The 25,875-nt window shown below is 39.4% G+C and overlaps 1 protein-coding gene across 2 annotated transcripts in view; it reads right to left on the reverse strand.

Moving 5' to 3' along the window:
* The window catches only part of LOC111090168, a 33,211-nt gene extending 7,710 nt beyond the window's left edge, over positions 1–25,501 (reverse strand). For both annotated transcript variants that reach the window (XR_005371092.1, XM_038559232.1), the window contains exon 1: positions 25,166–25,501. The gene's annotated coding sequence lies outside the window, so the exon portion shown is untranslated. The remainder of the gene's footprint in view (positions 1–25,165) is intronic.
* Positions 25,502–25,875: the final 374 nt, after the last annotated feature.

Consider the following 25,875-nt stretch of genomic DNA (forward strand, 5'->3'; position numbering starts at 1 on the left):
TTGGCCACCAACCTTCTGGATGACCTGGGTCAAGTCACTTCAGGTTCCTGAGAGCTCAGTTGCCTGGGTTCTAAACTAAGGGAGGCTAAACTACACCAATGGCTTTAAATTTTTTTAAAATGAACCATAGCAAGAAATAATACATTAAATGGCAACACTCTATATTTCTATACATATAGATGCATATGCACAGATACACATTTATTTATACAGAATAAAAACATTTCTATTAACATTTACTATATGAATTCAATCTATTTTCTATTTTATTCTTTTATTATCTTTTATATCACTTTTTAGAATTTTAACCTACAATCCACTAAATTGATTTCACAACCAGATCAGAACCTAGCCCTAGAGCAGAAGACCTCTGAAATCCCTTTTTGCTATACAGGCCAAGGCTCTGACTCTCAGCTATGTGAGAACTGCAGGGTTGAATTCAAGCCCAAGGACTCAATCTGCTTTCACCCACCAATATAAATACAGGTCAGCTTCCTGACAGAGCCCCAGGCCACAAGCTTTTATCCAAGTTCAACCATTGACATATCCTGTGAACTAGGCCATACCACCTGCATCTAAACCTTTATCTATAAGTTAAGAAGAATGAAAACCCTTCACTGACCTCACAGAATTGCCACAGGGGAAACTCAGAATGTCTGCAAAGCCCTTTGGAAATGCCAAATGACTTCTTTGGAACTACCTCTTTTTATGCAGCAAGAAGTGTTCTATAGCAGATACCATCATGAAAGTGATATAGAAAGTACACTGTCTGAAGCTCATCAATTTCTGACCTCTGGGTCTTTGACAAAAACTGAGTAGATGTTTTCATAGGGTACCTATCCTCAAAAATACATGATTCCTTTATACTAAATGGAAGGGAAAGGTGGAGAGATGAGGAAAGGGGGTCCTATTTCACAAGCCACACAGAATGTCCTAAAAAAAAAATTACATTGTTAAATCTATTAGGGATTTTGAAGATCTTCCCAATATTTCACAGAGAAACAGAGCTCCAAACAGGTAAATTTTTTTCAGTTTATTTTTTGTTAAGATTTTATTTATTTATGTAAGAGAGATAGAAAACACACACAAGAGAGAGAGCATGAGCAGGGGAGGGGGCGGAGGGAGAGGGAGAAGAAGACTCCCTGTTGAGCAGGGCGCAAGATGCAGGGCTCCATCCCAGGACCCTGGGATCAGGGCCCAAACCGAAGGCAGATGCTTAACCAACTGAACCACCCAAACTGCCCTGAGTTTTCATGCAGTTTAATTCAGTTTACTGACTTCAGAAGAAGAGAGCTACAATTGAAGGTAGAGTTTCCTATCACAGCTGGTGTTTAAGTCAAGGGTGAGTAACCATTTGGTGAAGACATAGTAAAGAGCACTGAAATGCACAGTGGGGACAATTAGGTGTCCTTTAAGGTCACCAATTCATCTGGCAAAAATGTATTCAGAAGCAACATCTATTTTATGCTAATTACAAAGATAGTCTCAACTATCCCCCTTGTCTTGCCTTTTGCCCTACAACTTCACATCTATTCCCATCAAAAAGTGGTCTTCCCCCTTCCCACCTCCTTGAATCTGGACTGATTTTGTGACTTACTTTGGCCAATAGGATATGGTTGATGTAACCTGTGTCAGTTCTGAGCCTATTCTTCAAGAAGCCTGTTCTCTTACCACCCTCACCAGCTATCATGAGTAAAAACTTGGATCATCCTGGTGGATGATGAGTGATAATCATCCCCCATCATACCAGCTCATTGTCATCCAACCTTAAGACTTGCCAGTGAGGTCATCCTCAGCCAGCCAGCTGAACACAGGGTATAAAAAGACTCACTGAAATCAGCAGAGCTCTACCTCGATCAGCAGAACTAATGGACCCATAGATTCACATACAATAGCAAACATTTACTGTTTTAAGTCACTGAGTATTGGGGGCGTTTGATATACCACCATAACTACCCAACCAGAACTGGGCTAGACAGCATTGCACAAGATGAACAACACTAGAAATCCTTTTCTACCCTAAGAGAAAATGATTTGGAAGCACCCAGGTGGCACAGTTAAGCCTCTGACTCTCGGTTTTGGCTATGTTCATGATCTCAGGGTCGTGAGACTGAGTCCAGCGTCAGGCTCCACACTCAGCATGGAGTCTGCTTGAGAATTTTCTCAACCTCTCCCACTGCTCTTCCCTCTTGTGCTCTCTCTCTAAAAAAAAGTAAATAAATCTTTAAAAGAAAGAGAGAGGGCAGCCCGGGTGGCTCAGTAGTTTAGCGCTGCCTTCAGCCCAGGGTGTGATCCTGGAGACCCGGAATCGAGTCCCACGTTGGGCTCCCTGCATGGAGCCTGCTTCTCCCTCTGCCTGTGTCTCTGCCTCTCTTGTTCTCTCTCTCCCCCTCTCTCTTATGAATAAATAAAGAAAATCTTTAAAAAAGAGAGAGAGAGACCGAGAGAGAGAGAGAAAATTATTTGTATAAAATCCCAGGACATACTACTTTTTTTGAGTATATACCACCAATATGTATATATTTTCATATTTATATATTTTAATCGAATTAAAAATTAACTATAAGGAGAATATTCATATATTCATGTATGCAGGCCGATGAGCAGGAGCAACTGCTGCAGAGACTACTGCTCTAGTCTGCTTCAGACCTTTTGTGTTTCCACAGGTGGCACTGTGCTGCCAGCACCTGGGAGAGGCATGCAGCCATCCCTCTCACTCCTGCCAGGTGGGCTGGAAACCACCAGCTCTACAGAGCAGCTTTGCCATTACCAGATGTCCTCACTCACCCTGCGGTGCTGCTGAACTTTGCCTCCACCCAAAAAGCATTGATGCATGTTCATTCTGCCCTGGAGAATGGAAATCCAGGTCTGCTATGGACAGACTAGTGCCTTTGCATCTCCCTTGAGCCCAGGATAATGTACATGTGCCTTTGAAGGGTATAATTAAGAGGGTGGCTTAGGATGCTATACCTTCTAAAGCAAACTAGAAATTCTCTCACTCTCTCTCTCTCTCTTCCTCTCTCTTTCTTTTCTTTCATCTCTGGATTATCCTATCTTCTTCCTAGCCAGGAACATTAGAGTATTCTAAAAAATGTGTGTTGTGCTATGACAACAGAGACAGAGCAGTGACTGAGAGACAACTGAGGTCCCCTTGGCCTCTCCCACTTCAGGCATAGTAAGCCCTGGGGCTGTTGAGGCGTCTCTTCATGTTTCACTTTGTTCTTGGCTTCCTACTATACTCTTAGCATCCCAATGCTCTCCGGTATTGACTTTTCATGAAATGATGAAGAATTAGATTAATTCTCACTCAGATATAGAAAAAGTATCCATCAGTGAGTTGCTCTGCTCTACCTAAATATGAAGAAATACTTAATATTTTCAGGCATGGATAAAGAAGGAAGAAATGGACAGGATGCACAAATAAACTTTGTGGTTTAAGTGAATTCAAATCCACTTGACATTTCTCCTATGCTCTCCAAAGGACAGAGCTTGTATAATAAACTTGTTACCAGCCACCTTCCTGCCACTGCCTTTCAGGAGTTTGGAAATTAATCTCCGATGGTATTCTCAATGTTGAAAAAACAGTTTCATGTAATATTTTAAAAGCTAAATAGTTCTAAGCCCTGAATAAAGGGAGAGGAAGTCAAAAAACTATAGAATACTTACTCATTCATTCAAGAAACAATTTTAGGCATACATCACATACAAGTACCCTATAGGGGCTAGTCACCACAGAAAACAAAGCTCTAGGAGATAGAAAAATGGACCCACCCATTCTCTACTCCCTACCCTAGGAAGAAGGCTCTAGGTCAAGGAATATTTATGATACAGCTCAGGAAAGGAGCAGGAAACTTTGGCGTAATAGAACCAGAGTCATAGTTTACAAGTAAAAATATTACTAATAGCCACTGTAAATATCTATATTGTGTCATATAATAGCACTGCTCTAAGATGCTGTATTATTTTTATTAATTAGATATCAGATTTTGTCCTAAATGCTTTTGTCAGATTGGTCACATGATCATCACAATGAACATACAAGGTAGGTTTTGATTTCATACATATACATTCTATATAGATGTAGAAAGGTTACTAAATATTTCATGCTCAGGTTCTTGGTGAAGTCACAAGTGGAGCACAGGCCACTCGACTCCAGAGCTTGTGCTCTACATTCTAATGGCTACAACACACTGCCCTCACTCTGGGTCTATTTGACCCACACAGAGTCAAAGATATGGTACTAGGAGAAATATCACTTTTCAATAGATCATAAAGAGAGGGTTTCAGGAGGAAACCACTTCTCCTAATCCTCCTAGTCGAGAGATATGATAGATTTTAAAGAATCAATTGAAATACTAGCATCAGCTCAGAGAAACAGACACTTTTGGGTGGCCACTTACTACCATATTCACTAAACTGGAGCTAATGCCTCCTACCTCACTGTCCCCCTGGCACACTCAGGGAAATAGCTGACAGGAAGAATGAATAAAACAGTCACCATGAGAAAGAGAAAAATCACTAATATTTATAATGGGTATACTATTTTGGAAAAAAAATGATTTCTTTTTCTGTCCAAGATCTGATTAGTATGTGGCAGAGCTAGGAATTCTTAGCAGTTCAAAACACTGTAATATTTTGCCTCTCTAAAGTGAAAATAAAAATAAACACCCTTTGTAGCCCAAGAGTTGAGGAAGAGCAAGACACAAGCAGATAAAAGTTGAGAGAAAGGTGCCCCGATTTTCCTGCTGTGATCTAGAATAGGAGGAAACACTAAGAGAAGATTGTATAGCAGAGCAGAGGAAGGGTCTTTCCCTACTGCCATTTCAGTTTCTTGTCAACCATTACCTCAAAGCCTCCACACACATCTATCCAGGAGTGTCTTCACTGGGTAAAAGTTACTGTAAAATAGAGCTGGGAAAAGAGAAAGGATGTGAATCTAAATCCCCAGATTCTCTGTTCACCCACATATGGTGTTAGTAGAATTCAGAAATCCCTGTGTGGCCTCTATAAGGATTTCTAAGGTAATGAGAAAAGACCAGCGCTGGTTTCCAGAACTGATCAGATATTCACACCCAGACCTCAATGTTATTACAAGCTGACTTGTAATAACTGACTGATGCTCACAGGCCAGTTGGTTCTACTTTTGGATACAAATGACCTCCCAGAATACTACTCCAAGGGAGAGAGCTCTGCGATGATGATAAAACAAGATGAAGGTGACTGTGCAACACAAAGCACCTAACATGCCCCTACGCTAAATGAACAACTGCTACTTCTCTAGAATTATAGCTTTATTCTCACTGTAGTCTCTTCCCTACAGATAAGATTTCTTGAAATACCCCATCATGAAATTACCTTTGCTTTTTGACAATATCCAATCTAAAAGGAGCCTCTGCTTCCTTGAACTCTTTACCAAATTAACCAATGGAATAAGTTCTATAACAGGTTATTTCAAGTACTCTTTAAATGAGACACTCTATAGTTTCCTCACCATGAGAAAGTTCATCTACAAGTGTGTTCCTCCTGGCATCTAGCCAATAGACATTAATAGTAGGTAAAGAGACTGGGAAGCTTCCCTGAGAGAGTTGCCATATTGGGGGTGAAATGGTTTATCAGTTAGCTTTTGCTGCATAACAAAAATAGCAGCAACAAAAAACCTCAATAACACAAGGCAATAAGTACTTATTAACTTATGGATACAGTGCTCCGGTCGCTGATTTGGGCTGCACTTGGTAAGATTTCTGGGGTAAGATGACTTATGGCTGATCTAAGCTAGGCTGGGCTGATTAGTTCCCTTGGCTCTGCTCCATGTGTCTCTCATCTTCCAGCAGGTCAGCCCTGGCATATTATCATAGTAGTGGCAGAGACCCAACAGAGCAAGAGGAAACACACCCAGCCTCTTGAGGGCCTAGGCTCAGAACTGACACAACATCATCCTGACTCATTTTGAAATGAAGAAAAGAACCTGTATTTAAAACAACGATTCAACACAAGTCATAAAATTAGATCAGATTGGGAGCAGAGGTAAGGAGGCATGGGGAATAGAGTCCACCCCTTTTGTGTCAGCATGTACAAAGCCAATGGCAAAGGGCCTAGATAATGGGAAGGGTGAGGAATAGAAGCTATCATTACAATCTACTCCAGATGCTTTTTAGCCTGCTTGGGCTGGAGCTGAATGACAATTATAACCATATTTCAAGGGACTTGTAATGCCAGTGAAAGCCAAGTTGAGGCCTGAGCATCCAGAAGTTCCCTTCTCCAAGCCAAGTGTAACCAACCAAACTGCAGTTCACACCAGTGAACATGAATTCCAGCAGAGCAAACAACACCAAATAGAAAAGATCATGAATCCGTGTTTCACTAAAGCCTAAAGGCATGTCTCTAAGGATCCAAGTCTCTATTCTACCCCAAGTCTCTGTAAGCCACATTTCTCCCCCATATCCTTAGATACATTCTCAGGGTAAGGGAACTAAGGGAGAAAATATTTACTTTCTGGAGAGAATTGACAATACTCAAAGGGTAGATTTAAATCATTAATATGGACCAATATTACATAGGATTGAATCAAATTAATTTTTGTCCTCATTAACCAGGAGTGTGGTATCAGGATAAGACCTGAACAGGCCAAATAAAGAAGGTATGTACACTATGTAAAAATTTGTAACTCTCGATATATTTCACACTAGAAATTGTGACTTTTTCAAGAAATCTAAAATGTTCAAAGACTTTATCCACAAAGCTATCATATTTTCCCCCATCTCTGGCCTATGTGAGACAGCACTGAAGAACCAAGAACTTTTCTTTTTACTTTAGGGCTTGCCTTAATTTGTGGTTGTTATCTTTGTTTTATTTCTCAAATGAAACTACTTTATAAATACTTCACAAGCTATTGTGAAAATCAAATTAGACAGCAAATATGAAAGTTTTTCAAAAAGCTCAGAAATGTCAAAGAAATGTAAAGTGATTTGATGCGCTGTTACAATAACAATCAAAGTGTGCTCATGGGCACTGCTTTCTCATTATCCAGGCAGACTGGTATGGTAGAAATAACACCAGGCTAAGCCAAGATTCTCCTTTCTGGATTCCTGCTGTGCCACCACAAGCTGATATGACCCTACAACAAGACCCTTGCCCACTCCAGACCTTAATATTTTTGTTAAAAAAATAAGGAGGTGGGGCTAGAGGATTTCTAAGGTCTTTCTGAGTTCTAAATAATTTCTTGTTGATACTTCATCCAACACAATTTTTCAATTATTTGAGGAAGAAAAAAGATTGACCTTATATATGAGGAAGCCCCTTTAGAAGCCTGCTTTTAAAATAACAAAATAATCCTTATCCTAGAGTTAACTTCATTTCTGCCACTTTGAATTTATTTGCATTCATGCTGATATATTTCTTTGGGCCTGTCTGACTGTGGCAACTAATCCTCACCTCCTCCATGAAGCCCTCCCTAATCTCTTCTGTGCTGCTTTATCATAAGACCTACTACTATCATCATTGTTGCCACTTGCAGGATGACAATCTTCACTTGATCTATCCACTCTATAGTAGGCAGCATGTTATAAAAGCTAATGCAACATCTCTGATGCTCCCAAGAACTCTGCACAGTGCCCTAAATTCTCCTGGTTTTACAGATCAAGAATTTGAGCCCAGAGAAGTGAACTATGTTGATCGAATTTATACAACTCAGAAAGAGGCAAAACCAGATATCACACTCATATCTGCCTCGAGGCAAAGTCCTGGTGTCTCTTGAATTCTCCTATATCAGAAGTCTTTGTACTGTGAATATTTACTTATTTGTCTCTCTTCTAGATTATCAGCAACTTGGTGGTTGAGGATGTTTGTTCTTTTGGAGTTCTAATACCTAACACAATACTTGTAACATAAAACAATAAATGTTTGTTAAGTAACATATACCAGACAGATGACCATTTTCTCCTGAGTATTAGATTCAATATGCAATATTATGATTCCTCATAATCACACACACCATTTACTACTGATACTTTAACTCAAGTTCTTAGACCTATAAATCAAATGGGATCAAATTTCTTGAAGACTGTAGATATTCTAAAAGTATTCTCAAGTTCCAAAGGAAATCTTTTAAATTCTCAAAATCACCATAAATCAATGTCTTCAAATAATTGATGTCTTATAAATCAATGTCTTCAAATAATTATATACTTCACTATATCATATGTGCATAAAAAATAACTATAATACAAAGAATTATATATGTCGTGGGTCTTCTAGTCCCCATCTTCAGATTGTTTAATTGCCAATCTAATCTCTTTCTTCAACTCCAATCATATTTTTCCAAGAGTCTTCTGGACATTTTTATTCAATCTTCCAAGAATGATTTCTAAATTTACATGTTAAAGTAAATCTTAACATCTTCTTCCTACTAGAGTAGTTTTGGAGAGATGTCTTTTATTCTTCCTACTGCTTGATATTTTAGGAGTTTAATAGATATCTGATTTAACTAAACAACACCAAATAATAGCACTGATTCTGCCACTGATTTTTCACTTTATTTATATCACTTGTAAATGAAGAATAATATGATTTATATTTATTGTCTACGCTCAGGACTCAGCTAAGTAAAACTTGAGATTGCTACACCAATATAGACCTTTCTACTCAGTTACATCCTATATATAAACCTGAATATCTACTAAGTGCATATTATGCACTCAGCATTGTCAAATACTATAGCAAATATAAAAAGCAGAAGACATGTTCTCTGGTCCTGAGTCTACAGAGACAAGAGTCATACAGAAAAAAAAAATTAGTAGAGAACAATGCAAGGCAGAAAATAAGCAAGCACTAATGTGTTTGAAACCAATAATTATATTGTAGCACTTCCAAAGAGGAAGAAATTATGTTTTCACTATTGGAGCCCATGAACACATAGAAAAGCAATGGAGTCATTCTTAGGCTAAAGCCTCCTCCTTGAAAGTAAACTATTCTGAATCCCAAAGCACAGCATCTGTTGTTATTATTGTTTCTTATTTGTTTTCATAGATATTGTTTCTTCTTATGTCTCCAAAATGAAGGCATTCTCAAGAGTTACGTTCCAGAACTGTATTCATTTTTATCCCCTCTCTCTGGTAGGGAACTATTTTGATCCCAGGTCCATGGAATCTGTGCCAGATCATTGCCTACACATTGCCAATCTAACCTTTTTCTCAAACACAAATCACATTCTCCCAAATGTCTTTGGACATTTTCATCCAGCCTTCCAAGAGCTATTTCTAAATTACTGGTGTAAAATCAACCTTAACATCTCAGTCTCTACAAGAGTTTCCCTCACCTTGGTATTTCTATCAGGTATTTCTATATCTTAACCTCTAGATTTCTCACATATTTCCTCTCTCCCATATTGTTCTGGCTACAGTCCTCATTCTCTCTGAAATACACTTTAACTGGCCTCCCTCCTTTCTCCCAGACTTCCTTTTTCTCCCACCAGAGCCTTTCTCTGACTGTCTGACTTTCACCAGAAACTCATCACCTGTGATATATTCAGAGGAAGACAGTGAGCTAGAACAGAAAAAGCACCTGCCTTAGCCTCAAATCATGAAGAACTGAGTTCTAATCTCAGCCCTACATCATTATATGTCCTTTAAAATCTGTGAGATTTTTTCCATTCTCATCTCTAAACTGGGAATAATACTACCAATCGAGAAATAGTTAGGATTTAAATGAGATAATATGTGAAACCACAGCACAAAATAAGAGCTTTATAACTAGCAACTCTTATAAAGATTATTCTTCTTTTTATAAGATTGAGTAGAATATTCAAAATCTCTCGAGAGATAACTTCAATCTATAGTTTTTGGATGACTTTAATACATAAACTAAGCATGTCTACCTTATTCCTTCTGCTTATACTATTTACCATAAATGAGATCTCTTCTCCTCATAGTTCTTCCCACCAGAACAAATGCTATTTATTCTTCAAGACACTTTTCTTGTCACTAACATCCTCAATTAGGTCTCCAGCCCCTTCCTCCCCAGTTCAGAATGAGCCCTCCTAACAAATTACTGAATCATTACTGAATATTTGTTTTCTATACTAGCCTTTGAATTTAAACACATAATGGCTTGTTATATATCTTTTTAAAAAAATTCACATTAAATGAATGTCGTTGTTTTTGGCTCCCAAGTAGAATACAAAGACCATGAGTGTAGGGAATATCATTTGTGCCTATAAACCCAGTACTGTGCTCAGAGTAGGCTACTTGATAAATATTTGTTGAATTGATAAATAAATAAAGGACTTCATTAATAAAACAGAGTGGTAGGAGTTGGCACAAAAACTAATGAAAGTTGAGTCATATTTGGTGGGAGCTGAATGCTAAGAAAAGCCAGTGGCATGATTAAAGTGGAAAGTAGGGAAGTCTGATATATCAATTCTGCCTACAAATGGATTATGGCTGAGGACTTGAGAAGCACAGAGATTAACCAGGAGTCTTTGTTAAGAATTAGAGGAAAGGAAATGAGTCTTGAAACAATGAGAATGCACCAATGGGAGAATTCAGTGTGTATTTCAAGACAAGAAAAACAAGACAATGTGAATGAATAAATAGACTTTGAAGTATAAGCAAAAAATAAGACAGGTGACGTTTCAAGACTGGAGAAAGCAGACTGTATGAAATGAATGCGGACACTCTGAAGACACTCTGTAGAGAATGAGAATTCAGTTTTGACTATGCTATTATTGAACATGCAAATATGGATGTCCAATGGACAAGCTTTGCAGTCAAAGTAAGAAAAATTCTTATAAACTGCCAGTGACTGAGAAAATCCCCCAAAGATAGAATACTACCTATCTTTCTGATACTTCTTTAGAAAATTGTGTGATCTTTGTATTTGTTCAGCTCTGAGATAAGAAAAAGTCCCATAATCTTACTATGAAGCTACCTTCTTCTATTCATGTAGGTAGCCTAGAAAACCCTAGAGGACAGAGAATGTGAATAAGATAGTATCATTCATAAAAGTAATTCTCTCATTTTTAGGCTTTCTTTTTTTTTTAAGCTTTATCTTATTTTACTTTTTTTAAAAGATTTTATTTATTTATTCATGAGAGACACAGAGAGAGAGAGGCAGAGACGCAGATAGAGAAGCATGCTCCATGCAGGAAGCCCAAAAACAAGAAACATGCACAAAACTGCAAAAGTATATCACAAATTGCTTAAAGCCAATAAGAAAGAAGAAAATTCAACAAAATGTCAACAAGATTTTTATAGATATAGACAAGTTATTCTAAAGTTTATATGGAAAGGCAAAGGAACTAGAATAGTTATAATTATTTTGTGAAAGAATCATTCTACCCAATGCTAAGACTTATTATATAGCTATGTAATCAAAACCAGCACAAACATGCCCACCTGATTTTTGACAAACACCTCAAAAGTAATTCAATGTGGGAAAGACAGTCTTTTCAACAAATGCTGCTGCAACACTTGACATTCATAGACAAAAAGATGAATCTTAATCTAGACATCACACCGTGTACAACAGATAATTTAAAATGGATCATGGATTTAAATGTAAAGTGTGAAACTATTAAACTTTAATAAGAAAGCATAGGGCAAAACCTTTGGAACCCAGAATTGGGCAAAGCATTTTTAGACATGACACCAAAAACATGATCCATAAAAGAAAAATAAATGATGAATTGGACTTTATTGAAATAAAAAAAAAAACTTTAATTCCATGAAAGATCTTGTTAAGAAGATGAAAAGCAAACTATATATTTGGAAAAATATTCACAAACTATGTATCTGTCAAGGATCTTATATCTAGAACATACAGTTAAAAAAAATCCAATTAGAAAATAGGTGTTAAGACTTATACATAAGTCTTCATAGCATCCCATTTATAATATTCTCAAACTGGAAACAAGCCAAATAACCACCAAAAGGTGAACTGATAAACACACTGTTATTTTTATGCATTAGGAAATTACTCAGCAATAAAAAGGAATAAACTCATGCTGCATGGGGATGACATGGGTGCATCCTAAAATAATTGTGCTGAGTTACAGAAGCCACACAGAAAAAGAACATATTGCACAATCCCATTTATGTACCCATTATATATCCATAATGTCAGTGGTTACTGATCTGGGAGTAGGAATGGGGCAGATGAGAGAAATATAAAAGGGAATGAAATGTTTGCGGGTGATGGATACATATGTCCATTCTGTTGATGGTGACAATGATTTCATGAGGGTATATACATATTTAGAAATGTATTAAGTTGTACATTTAAGTATGTGTGGCTTATTGTATGTGAATTGTGCCTCAGAATTGTTAATAAAAAATGTTACCTTGTCTCAAAGTAATATCATTATGATGATAACTTGCAAATTTCTAACTATGATTGATACTTGTTGCTTAAATGGCAGGGTCACTTGCCTATCTCCTTACTCAACATCTGCATGTGGATGTCTAATGGATGCCTTAATTTAAACTGTTCAAATCGAAATACTGATGTCCTTTCTCAAATATGTTCCACTCACAGTTATCCCATTTTAATGTCTGGGAATTCTAATTGTTGGTCAAATTATTTTCTATCTTATCTTTTCCTTATAGAAAATCCATACCAATCCATCTGCAAATGTTTACTCTGTCTTCAAAAGATGCCTCAGTCTGTCCCTGTATCACTGTACCCACTGATATCAACCTGGTCAAAGCCCTCGTCATTATTGCCATCACCACCTAACTGGTTTCTTTTTTCTTACCTTGCCCTCCTATACTTCATCCTTATCACAGAACTTTCTAGAAGATGTCAGATGTTTCCTTTCCACACCTCCAATGGACTTCTGTTTTGCCAGGGTTGGAAAATCAAAGTCCTTAAAATCACTGCCCTATAAGACCCGTACATAATCTGCCCCATCTCCATTCCTCTCTGGATTCTCTTTTTACTTTTCCCCAACTCATTTCACTCCATCCTTTCTTGCCATTCATCAAATAAACCAGGCACACTTCCTCCTCAAGGGTTTTGCACTAGCAATTTCCTCTGCCTAGAATGCTTTTTCCTTAAATATCCACATGGTGCCAAGTGGTCAAGCAATCCCTAAGCAGCAGCTGAAATGCTGGGCTGACTCCCATAAATTTGGTCAGTAAAAAAACAAGCCCAAATGGGTTTAGACAGTTCATTACTCATAGCACATAGCAGACAGTATACATGTGATGCTGGCATTAGTTCCCTTGCTCATCCAAGTCCCACGAGGGCCATAAGAACAGCCTCAGGCTGGTGCAGTGCACACCTGGCTGTGTCACAGTCGAGGCATACTCCATTTAGGACCCCTGGTCTTATCAGGGGATTGCTATAAAAATCACTCACCCTCCCCTCCAGAAAGAGATATTACCATATTATTACCCTGGGATATAAGCAAATCTTCTCTGGAGAGAGGAAGAAGACTTTAGTATTCTAGAAATTCCCCAGGGAAGGAAGATATTGTCCATCTTTATCATGAGGATAGAGAAATGGATCCATCCAACTCAGTGGGACATGCTATTTCTAGCTTCCAAGGCTTTCTTTACTCTTGTCCTTGAAAAGATAGTCCAAGATGTTTGGAAATATGTAGAATTTTCTCCTAAGACATGGCTCCTTTTTCCTTTTCCTTTGAATCTCTATCCAAATATCAACATCTCAGAGAGACCTACCTCAAACATTCTATTTATTATTGTAATCTACCCCATTGACACCCCTTACCAACCTGGGTTATTTCATGCCAGGATAGTCACAAACCACTTCAAAATGACATCCAAATTTGTGGCCTGCTTTCTCCCACGTGGAGAACATGTATTGCATGAGGGCAGGCATTTTATGCTTTATCGCTGCTTTACCCAGTATCTACAACTGTCGGCTCCTGATAAGCCTCTGATGAATTATTTTTAAATTTGAGAGAATGAAGCATAAAAGATGTTAACTCTTCCTTGCAATGCTTCACAAAGAATTCTAGCCTTTGAAGGACTAGATGCCCAAATAAAGGTTACAACAAGTTTAAGGGGAAAAGAATCATTAGGTTACCAAAGACTGAAGGCCCAACCTTCCTTCTGAAGAACCTACAGCAGGGAACATAGATGGTTGACACTGGTTAGACACCACATCTTTGAATCCACTGCAGTGTCTACACCAGGCCATGCTTCCCCTGGGTTGCTCCTTACCAGCCCCCGAGCATCATGATGGATTTGAAGTGGAGAATCCCTTCCCAATAGAAAATCCTTCTGCTGGCAACTTTAGCTCAGGACTCCCTACAGATGTGGGCCAAGATTTTCACAGGACTGCACTGCGTCTGAGGCTTTGTTCCCACCCCTTCTTCCCACCTACCCCTGTCACTGTTTCTGTAGGTGTCACACCTGTTTTGTAGTCTGACGGCTCTCTGTGATTCCTTCTGTTCCCTCAACCTTAATCCTTCACAGAGATTTCCCAGAAGAAAGCTCTTCTTGTACTTCTAATCCAGTCTTTGCATCTACTGCTTGAAAGACTTGAACTAACTTATGGAGGTACCACAGGTCTGTTGTCAGTGGGAAAACATCAGCTCCTTCACGTGAATATCCTAAATGCAAGGCTCGTCCTATAATTACAGAAGTCAGGATTGCAAAAGTCAGGGACAGAGCAGTTTTCGTTACAGAATAGCATCGAAACTAGAGCCCAGGGCTACATGGATTCGGGGAAGTAAGGGGAGGACTAGTTTAAGTCAGTGTGCTCTTGCTTTCTGAGTTTATCTTAGACTACAAAGTAGTTTTCTTTCTACCTGTGATATGTGATGTGATGATCTCTCCAGTAGGGTACCAGTTTTGCTTTCTCAGAAGATATACATAAAAAGTTCATAGTCCTGGGAACCTGCACACTGGTCCCAACTTACTGTTTATTTGAAACTACAGTCCCAGGCAAGTCCACTGAATGTATCCAGGCCACAAATATCATCTGTTCAAAATTTCCACTATTAAAGGTGGGATACCAAAGGAACCTTCCCATTTTCTGATTCAGCAACCTATCAAAAACCTATCAAAAGTAAATTGATCACCTAATATTATCAAAATCTTCCCATTTTGTTCAGCCTCACAAAAAAAGGTAAAAACAGGGGAAAATAAGGCTTTAGAATAATTTGTTGCACTGATAATTTCTATGTTATATTGCCCCGAAATGCATGCTGGTGGGGGCAAGGAGAAAGAGGTGCGTTATTTCTCAATGTGGATTCCTCTCTAACTCCAAGTACTGCTCATACACATACATCAACCAAGCAAGAAATCCCTGAATTCAGTTCTCAAGTGTTCTGACCCCACACCAGCAGATACTGTCACTGCATTAGACCCAAACTAGCACTCAAGCTGCATTTTCTCTTGAACACTCTCGCAGAACTCAGTATGAGGCCTTCAGAACCATTGTATTCAAGCCTTTGTTTGAACAGTCTGCAGTACACTGTCGGAGTGAATCCTGCTGTTAGCTAGACAGGGGTCCCGGGAGAGGACATGTTGGGTTCTGTATGTTTAACTTTTTATCCTTTGTGTCAACCAGTTATGTTTCTAAAACATTTCCAATCCCCTAGCTTCACAGAAAACAAATAACTCTGCACAGCCCCCTCTTCCTTCATCCCTCATAAATAATCCCCAAGAAGGAGGACGGCTGCAGAGACAGAGCCTGAATGCTGACGAGGTGGTGCTGCTGACTTTGGATCATCCTGCAGCTGGGCCATAAAGAATAAGAATGAATTCCAAACTTTTCTAGTGTGATAGGAACAAAGCACTGCCTGCCAGGCAGTGCAGCAATACTTCTTCAAGTCAAAATCTTGACAACGTCATGGGTAGAGCTCAGGACTTGGAGATTTAGTCCAAACTCTGTAAAATATGTCATGTATGATTTAGGCAAGCTGAGATGATGACATCTCCAGACCTCAGTATCTTTACTCTCAGGAAACATGATTGTGTGGTGGTTAAATAGGTGGCTTTGTAAGCCAGGTTGCTTCATTTTGAATCTGAGTTTTTCCATTTGATAACCATGGGCAACTCACTTAAAATTTCTGTCTTATGCATCTCATAGTATTTGCTTGTGCTATACAAATGCCCCCTCCCATTAGCCCCAAAAATCTCAGTGGCTTGCCACATTAAAGATTTATTCCTCACTCATGTTGTGTTATGGGTGTGGATCAAGGGAAGCCCCAGAGCTCTGTGGCTCCACTCTACATGTCTTCTTTATTGAGGGGTATCCACTGAGATAGTCTGTGTCTTTGTCTCATGGCAGATTATAAGAAAGCAAAAGGCCAGCCATGAGATGGCTCTTTAAGCAAATTATTGAAACAGGTCTACTGTGTCTCTTCCACTCATATTTTGTTGACTTAACTCCCTATATCCATGTGCAAAGAAGTATATTCCTACCATAGGAAGGATGAGCAAGTCAGATAGCAATGGACAGGGATGTATGATCCTCTTACATGGGAAGAGGTGAATAACTGTGTACAAAATAATCTACCAAATAAAAGTGATAAGAATAGTTCCCACTTCATAAGATGATCAGAAAGATTGAATGAATTCTCATATGAAAAACATTTAAAATGATGCCTGGAATACAGCAAACCCTCATTAAATGTTAGTTATTATTATCTGTCCAGTAGGAATAATATAACTCTTTTCTACCTCACAGAGGTGTTTGAGGATCCTATTATTAGTATTTTTGTTACAGATACTATGTGACATGAGATAAATCATATTAAGTACCATACCAAAGTCAGAAATTTTATTACATCAATTGCAGACAATAATGTGGATGTGCCCTCTACTCATCTCCATGGAGATGCACATTGGGAAGATTTCAAAGGGGATTATTAATGGCATAATATCTCTGGGAGATATCACCATCATCAATAGCAAAATATATCATTTATGGGCTCCCATTATATGTGAAGGATGATACTTAGCATAAGAGAAGCAGAGATGAATAAGATCTAGCTCTTCAGATGCCAACAGCCCAGCTGGAAACACCTTCTTTATGTGTGTGCCCTAAGCACGGCAGATTATGGCTCCCTGGATGGTGATGCAGGCCATAAATGCTACAGGACCTCACAGAGGAAGTGAACTCAGGGCCACAGGTCAGGACAGATTTTGCAGAGAACAGGTTATTTGAACCAGCACTCTAAGAAATATAGAATTCCAGTAAACAAATCATAGAAGAAAAAGAAAAAGGAGAAAAGCAAAGCAAAGGCAGAGACAGGTTCTCCATTCTTAGGAAAATTGGAAACCCTGAGATTATGCAAAAGATACTGTCAATTGAAATAGTGTAGAAAAAGGATAAATGAAACAAAATTAGGTTTCCTGGCTCCCAGTGCTGGATGAGATTCTCCCCTAGACCTGTTATTTCTTTGGGATTGTTTCATCTTCTGTAAGTTGTGTTCTGTCAAGATCCCATTTTTCTCTCTACGTCTGTCTTTTCATAAGATTTTCTAGCATACAAAATACATTTTAATTCAGTTATTTTAATAACATTTATCACTTACCAACTTCTATTATGTGTCCTGTAGAAATACATAATAATCTTTAAAATACCCAGTGAATTATTTAATATCATCCCCGAAGTCACGTAGTTGTCCCTATGCTTTCTCCCATTAAAACAGAGGGAGTGTGTGTGTGTATGTGTGTACATGTGTGCATACATGTGTTTGTAGACATGTGACACAGACCTTCATATTCACCTGCTCTGGCATGGGCACAGTGCCACAGGGAAATGCCTTCAGTTGATCATATGATTTTTCCCACTTGGTAAACGTCAGTGCTTCTGACCCTAGTTACTAATGTTGTTGATTGATTATAAGTCAGTTGCTGACTCTGAAGAATACTGAGAGTAATTTCCTTGTTAGTTTATTTTAGAGCAACTGATGATTGTGCATCATGGTCACATTTTGGAGGATAATGAGCCTAAGTGATCTAGGCAAGGGCAGTATATTGCAGGGAGCCTACTTGGAAGGCAGAGAGAATTGTTAGGTCTCAGGTGTCTCATCAAAGAGAACAGCAAACACACCAATCATATGTGTGTCTGTGGTTCCATCTCTCTAGAGAGAGCAATTTAGCAACAGCCAAGTGATTCTTTTTGTCACATTGCTGCCCTATGCTCATACCTGGCCCTTTAGTATAAACCCAAGATCAGATGGGAAAAGACCTGAAAGTCATTTTTAATATGATTCCTGTCTTCCCTGTCTCCCTCACCAAATTATCAGTGCACATGGGTGCGTGCACATACACACAAGCATACACATAGTATTCCATACACTCTTCATTGTACCAAGATCTCATAATGTCATTAAGATCATGACTCAGTATTTCCCAGATCTTGTCATATATTTCCTGACTTCTCATTGGGACTTCATGGAAATTTGTGGAGGGAAGAAAGCAAAGAGGGAAAAAAAATCTAACTAAGCTACAGAATTTGAGAAAAAAAATATTTTAATCTAGTGCCTGAGTTACAATGAGATTTTTTCATGTAATTTCAAACTCCTATACTCATGAATTTTTTGTCCCCCTCCCTCAGGCTACTGCAAATCCATTAATCTGTTTTGATTTGTATTACCACAAAAATAGAGCCTGATGCAAGGATGTTTGAATAAGCAAATAGTTTACCTGGTAAGTCAAGAGAGTTGGAGCAAGAATCTGAGGAGCATGAAACAGATAAAAAGGCAAAGCTAGTACAAGGATGATACACTGAGGTCATTCATGTGGGCAATGGGAACTTGATTTTGCTGGGACTTTCTGAGAAACATGCAATTGTCAGAATTATCAACTAGAGACACCATGGTGCTCCCCTGCCCTTTTGTTAATGATTGTCCCAAGATGCCTGGGTGGCTCAGCGGTTGAGCATTTGCTTTAGCTCAGGGCATGATCCCGAGACTCCAGAATCAAGTCCCATATCGGGCTCCCTGCACGGAGCCTGCTTTTCCCTCTGCCTGTGTCTCTGCCTCTCTGTCTCTCTCTGTGTGTGTCTCTCATGAATAAATAAAATCTTAAAAAAAAAAATGTCCCAAGAGATTTCAATTCAGAGTACAAGTCCACATTTTACATGTACCAGAAAGGCTGAGGGGGCTCTTCTAACATTCTAACTGTCCTAGGAAAGTCCTGGGGGTAAAAGCCAGAAATCTGTAGTGCAGTTAAAGCTCACTGAGGCCATCTAAGAAAGAAGTCTTTCAAAGAATTCTAACACAGTCCATCCCTTGAATCACTAGGCTCCCACTCATGCCCTAAAGTTGTGCCATCATAGATCCTTCAGGATGGTAGTAAGTCCAATCTTCACTAAAGATTCAAAATTAGTTGGTTATCAGAATAAGCTAGTCTTCATTGCTGCAGCCAGTCCCAAATCTAAAACTTACATTTATCATCTCCTATCTCCCCATCCATTCTAAATATTCCTTACACTCAGCCAGAACTTCATTAATATAAGGGTTTTCCTTATTAGGGTAACACAAACCTTTATTCCTGAAAAATTTCAGTCCTTGGTTGCCTTATATCTAACAGGCCATATTTGCCACAATTGTCCACTCATCATCATCAAAGTAGGCATGGAAACACCAAAGACGTCCCAGTAAACCAATGAGTTTCACAGAATACAACCCTGCACTATACATAGTAACGAATCTAGGTTCTTTTGATAATCAGGGTCAATTACAATGGGAACCTTACTCATCCCCCTGTGTAAATATTTTCTTTGTAGGAACCAGTACCTCCAAACCAATGATGTATAAGAATGCATGGATAGAATAGACAAATTTTACAAATGGGTCACTGGAAATGACAGTGAGAGGGACCAATCCAACTTTCAACCTCTAACTCCTTGTCCCATGTTTCTAACTACCGGAGACATAGTCTCATGTATCAGCTATTGGTTCAGTACATATATATAGATTCCTGAAGGAGAGCACTCCAAATCCACAGGGTTTGTACCCAAGCTGTCACCTTAACTGTCTTTTTAATAGGTCATTTCACCATTCCATTAGGCCAGTTAATTCTGTGCAAGATGGAATATAGTAAGACGAGTGATTTCCATAGTCATGAACATTTCTGGAACTGAAGAAAAGATGGAAAAGCATACTCCTAGGAAAATTAAATGTGGTTAGGTTGAGTATAATAGAGGGCCTGAGTGATCCTTAGATAATCAGCTGGAATAGATAATATATCTCTTAAGTATAAATGATGTAATAGACTCAGGAAAGGCAAATAACAAAGGAGCTTTTGTTTGAGGATTGAAATAAAAGAATAAAAAAGAGATTTTAAAAAGCCTTTTCAGGGGATGCCTGGGTGGCTCAGCAGTTAGCTTGGGTTGTTATCCAGGATCCAGGAACCAGGATCAAGTCCCACATTGGGCTCCCTGTGAGGAGCCTGCTTCTCCCTCTGCCTATGTCTCTGCCTCTCTCTCTCTTTGTGTGTGTCTCTCATGAATAAATAAATAAATAAATCTTTTTTTTTTTTTAAAGCCTTTTCAGGAGCACCTGGGTGGCTCAGTCAATTAAGCATCTGCCTTCAGCTCAAGTCATGATCTCAGGGTCCTGGGATCGAGCCCCACATCAGGCTCCCTGTTCAGCTTCTTCTCTCTCTCCCCTCTGCTCTCTCAAATTAATATATATATATATATATATCTTAAAAAAATAAAAGTCTTTTCAGAGAACACCTAACATCCACATCTTGTTTTCTAACTCTACTTCCCAATAAAAAGAACCAGGACACTTTGGAGAAACAGTGAATTTTAAGACTGCAGCAGAAAGCTTACATGATTGACCCTGGAGCATCTTGTAAGATAACGTGTGATACAACACCCAATGATGAGTTATGTCAAAAGTACACAGGAAGCAACTGAAAGAATTTCCAATGGTCAAAGAAGAAATCATACAAGAAAATGAAGTAGTATTATATTATGACCCAAAAGATAATAATATCCATGAAGTCTTGGTGATATAAATGATAAAATAAAATGAAATAATATAAGGCAGAATAGACAAATCTACTGTGAGGAAGAATTCCAAATAATTTAATCTAGATACTCTGGGGATCCCTGGGTGGCTCAGCGGTTTAGCACCTGCCTTTGGCCCAGGGCGTGATCCTGGAGTCCTGGGATCAAGTCCCACGTCGGGCTCCCTGCATGGAGCCTGCTTCTCCCTCTGCCTCTCTCTCTCTCTCTCTCTCTCTCTCTTTCTGTCTCTCTCTCTGTCTATGTGTGTGTGTGTGTGTTGTGAATAAATAAAATAAAATCTTTAAAAATAATAATAATCTAGATACTCTGCCCTCAACTACCAAGAGCATAATTCCCTATTCCTCCTGTGTGGGCTGCACAAAATGACTTCCTTTCAAAGAATAAAATATGGAAAGTGAGAAGAGAATACCTTTATAGCGGTGAAATCTGAAAAAAGAGCCTAAGGCAGCATGACTACTAGGTATAATGTGATATCCTGGATAGGATCCTGAAACAGAGTATTAGATCATGGTCAAGAGACTTGATTCCAGCAAGGACTCCCAGAGAAACATATAGCTCTCCCAAAAGTATCTACCTGAGACAGAAACCAAGGGAGTATCTGCCTTTAAATTCCTAGGTTCTCTTTGTCAAATGTTGTCTGAATGGGAGTTGGTATTCTTACACTTCCAGGTCTGTGCATGCATCAGAATGGCCCAGTGGAACCCCTACAGGTGTTGGACATGGTGATGGCAAAGAATCCCCAGGGTAAAAAAGCAAACGGTAGGCATTGCTTCAGAGATGAGATCCTGGCCATCTGCATTTGTAGCTACTGCTTCCTGCAGCCATGACCAAAGAGGTGGGCCAAGAAATTGTAGACGGAAGAAAAAGAATATCCAACACACCAACCTTAAAGTTCCAGTGCAACTTCTCTCTTGGGCTTTTCAAAGTGTATGGAAAGCCAGGATGTTTTGCAAAGAAGTTTAGGAAAGAAGGACATTTTCCGGTAGGAAATGATAGTATCCCTAGCCATTCCTCACTCTTACCTTTCACATCTTGTTTCTCTAGGCATGTTTCTCCAACCTCTTTCCCAACATATTGGGTGGGTAGAAAAATTTTTCCTTCATTTATGAGGATGTGGTTAAGAAACTGCAGACTTGGTCAATCTTTCCTTTATCTTTCTTCCAGGCTCAGTTTCCTTTCCTTCCTTTGCCTATTCTCAGAGTTTAACATGCGTCAACTCATCTAGAGAGGTTGTTAAAATGCAGATGTCTGGACCTCATCCCCAGAGTTCCTGATTCAGCAGGTCTGAGGAGGAGTCTAGGAATTTGCATTTTAATATGTCCTTAGATCAGACCACTGATAATGTTGGTCCAGAGAGCATACTCTGAGAACCACTGCTCTAGGCTGAATAGACCAGCTACTCAAACTTTGATCATAAAGTGTTGGCATTACTACAAATGCAAATGGCATCCATCAATTAGTTAAGGGTTTTTGTTTTGTTTTGTTTTGAAGAGTTTCTCTTAAAGCACTTTTTCTACTGTGCTGACTGAACCACCTTTCCCTGTTCTGTTCACTTTCCTGGATGTCAGGGCACAGCTTCTGTCCTATGGGAAAAGGTTTGGTTGAAATCTAAAGCAGTAGCTGAGGCAATAGTTATGGTGTATACCAACACTTCTAGCTCAGCTCCTTCTGAGTGCAGGCTAGGGTTCTACTGCCCCTCTAGACTTGAAGTTATCCTGGCCTTGGGTACTGTTTGGGCCTAGGAAAGCAATGTAAACAGAGGAGACACATTTGGTTTCTAGGAAGAAGCCCACAAATGTCAGTGCCTCATTCACCATATCTCTTCTCCTTTGTCACAGTGACTGGTGACATTCCAGATGGTATAAGCCTCCTTGGTATTCATCTCTGAATGAGGAAGATGAGGGAGCAGAGCTCCCAGCAACTGAAACAGGCTTTAATAGTAATGAGAAATATATATTTATGAAACCCCTAAGATTTAGGGGTGGTTTGTTACTTGAACATAACCTAATCCATCCTGAGAGATAGAGACCCATCTGGTCCAGAAATGGGGAGCACAGTGAATTAGGGGAGGCCCTGTGCCCCTGGATTTATTCCTAGGGACACCAGATGGCTCATTTTCTTGGCATCAACAAATTTCCAAAAGGAAGATGAGAGGTTGGCAATCATAACTGGACACCAGGGCCCAGGCTTTGTTCTGTGCTCCTGCGTATGTGTTGAGCAGGAACATGTGAGAAAGGTACCCAGGAATATGTGAGAAAGGTGCCGAAGCTCACTGCTACACTCCCTGTCTCTGGAGAACTTGGGTATGAAACCAGGGTAGGATTTAACCCATAGACATGGACAAATCATAGACTCATCTATGAGGACCTGGGGAAAGCAGATTCAGAAGACAAGGTGGTGGCTGTCATTTCTCTTTCACTTAACTCAGTCACAGTCTGTTCTTAAGATCCGCCCTGTCTTGGGACACCTGGGTGGCTCACTAGTTGAGCATCTGCCTTTGGCTCAGGTTGTGATCCCGGGATCCTGGGATCCAGTCCCATATCTGGCTCCCCACAAGGAGCCTGCTTCTTCCTTGGCCTATGTCTCTGCCTCTCTCAGTGTGTCTCTTATGAATAAATAAAATCTTTAAAAAAAAGATCTGCCCTGTCTTGGAAAGTCTGCCTTCTCCACCTTCAGTTTCAATTTCCCATCTAAAGTGAATCTCACTACCACCTACACGGTTTTGTTGCAGGACAATATTTGCCCTCCCACTGCTGTTTGCCTCAGGCCAACATGTTCAGAAGGCCAAAGACTTGAAGAAAATCACCCTCTCTTCTCATTTCAGAGCATCTCTTTTTTGCTCCTATTCCTGGTGTGGGGATGACCTTCATGGAGCACAGATGACTGATTACCAGCAATCGCAGTAAAAAGTCAATGGTGTCAACCCAGCTCTGTTTACCACCCACTTCCCAGGCTCTTTGTGAAAACTCACGACTCACAGGCAGCTTTTAGATCCTGCCTCCTGACTAGTGTTTTACTTCAGCTCCATGCTTCTTCTTTTATATTAGAACTACATCTACAAAAACAGCGGTGTCCTTCCCAACAAACCAAACAGAAGATCACCTCCCCAGCTTCAGAGAGGGAGTTATGGGTGGGATCTCCAGAGTATGTCTCCTCGGATTGGCCCTCCAAGGATCCTTCGGGTTTTCCCATTGCATAATTAATAACCTCTTCAAAATAACAGTCTCTGCCTAGGAATCACAAACATAACAGGTTTATCTCATTATCCAATTTTTCTAGGCTTTCCAGCTCTGACAATTTCCATCTTCATTTAAATCACAGACCTTTTGGTTTTTGCCTGCTGGATCATATGACCTCTTCTAGTGCCTAGCCCTCAGCCCAACAGAGTGACTGGCTTTTGATAGCAGCAAGGATCACTTCTGGAGGTTGTCTCAAGCCTAACTTTGAAAGTTCACTTTTCTTGTAGTTTTTGTAATCATTATACCGGAAAGACAAGCTGCTCTTTAGATTTCAGCCTCCACATCATGAAAGCCAAAGACTTCCCAAGTTTGAGGTATGTCAGTCAGGGGTCACTTAGAAACCCAACTTAACAAGATTGCTTCCCTCACTGTGTGAGCTATTTAATTCTTTTTAGCTCTGTTCTGCAGCTGACTGATTGGCAGATGGAGTTATTTCAAGGTTACTTCTAAGGGACCGTATATACCCATATGCAACATGCTCACTGGAAATCAGATGAGGGAGAATTATGGTCTAGGTCCTCATTTTTATCCAAGTAAATATGAAAAACACTCATACATCTATGTTTTTTTTTAATTTGGCATATGTTTCATATATTCCATTTTGCTATTAATTATAAATATCAGTCTTTTTCTGGCTCTTTTTTAGCTGTACCTTAAATATTAGAGTTTTCCAAAGTCATGTTCTCTGTTCATCCTTTCTCCCTTGATATACTCTTCCTGTGAGTTTCCATATATTCTCATGACTTTAAGTACCACAGTATCTGATGTCTAGAAATTGCAACCCCTGCCCACCCACCCCCAACCTGTCAGATCTCCTCTCCTGAGCTATATAACAGTACCTTCTTTCTTACCTGGATGATGTATACTTATTCTGACTCAAGTAAACCCCCAATCCACCGTGTGCAAGGTACTTCTCACCTTTGCATGCTGCCCCAAACTCTGCACACCAGCCTCTAAGAGCTCACCTGTCACTGTGGTCATCATTCCATCTTTCTGCTTCTCCTGTTCTTCCTATGGCAGTGGACAACACCCAGAGTCATCAGTATTGAGTGTTTTTGCTGTTCCATGTACATGGAAGGTCACATTTCCCTACTACTAGTGAAAAGGATGGCCGTGCTACAAAGATATGAGCAGATGAATGTGTGTCTATCACTTCCTATACAAACGGACTCAAGAGCTGCTGCATTATTCTCTATGTTCTGTTCCTCTAACTTAGTACATGGAGGGAATCTTGAAAGAGTAGCATCATAGCAACTTCACTCAGTCTGGATCCCTGAGTAATTAGGAGACACGAATCCTGTTGCCAGACTGCCTGAGCAAGAAATAGACATTTGTTGCTTTTGGCCTTTGTGATCTGGAGCTTATTTGTTAGCACATAATGACCCTACCTTCTCTGACTGGTACACATTTTCTAGCTGATGGAACTTACTTAACTAACCAAGCAACACTAGCACTTTCCTTTCCTTAATTTTTTGTATTGAGACAGTCAGTAAGCCCTGGTTGTTCTCCTCTTGAATATCCCTTAAATAAGTTTCCTTCTTTCTATTCTATCTGCCACTCTCTTATTTGTAATTACTCACATTTTTACAAAACTTCCTAAATGGGGTTCCTGTGTCACCTAGCCACACCTCTTCACAAATATCCTTCACATGTCTGCTGGAGTATTTCAAAATAA

This window comes from Canis lupus, chromosome 16, assembly GCF_011100685.1.
Source record: "Canis lupus familiaris isolate Mischka breed German Shepherd chromosome 16, alternate assembly UU_Cfam_GSD_1.0, whole genome shotgun sequence".
NCBI lineage: Eukaryota > Metazoa > Chordata > Mammalia > Carnivora > Canidae > Canis > Canis lupus.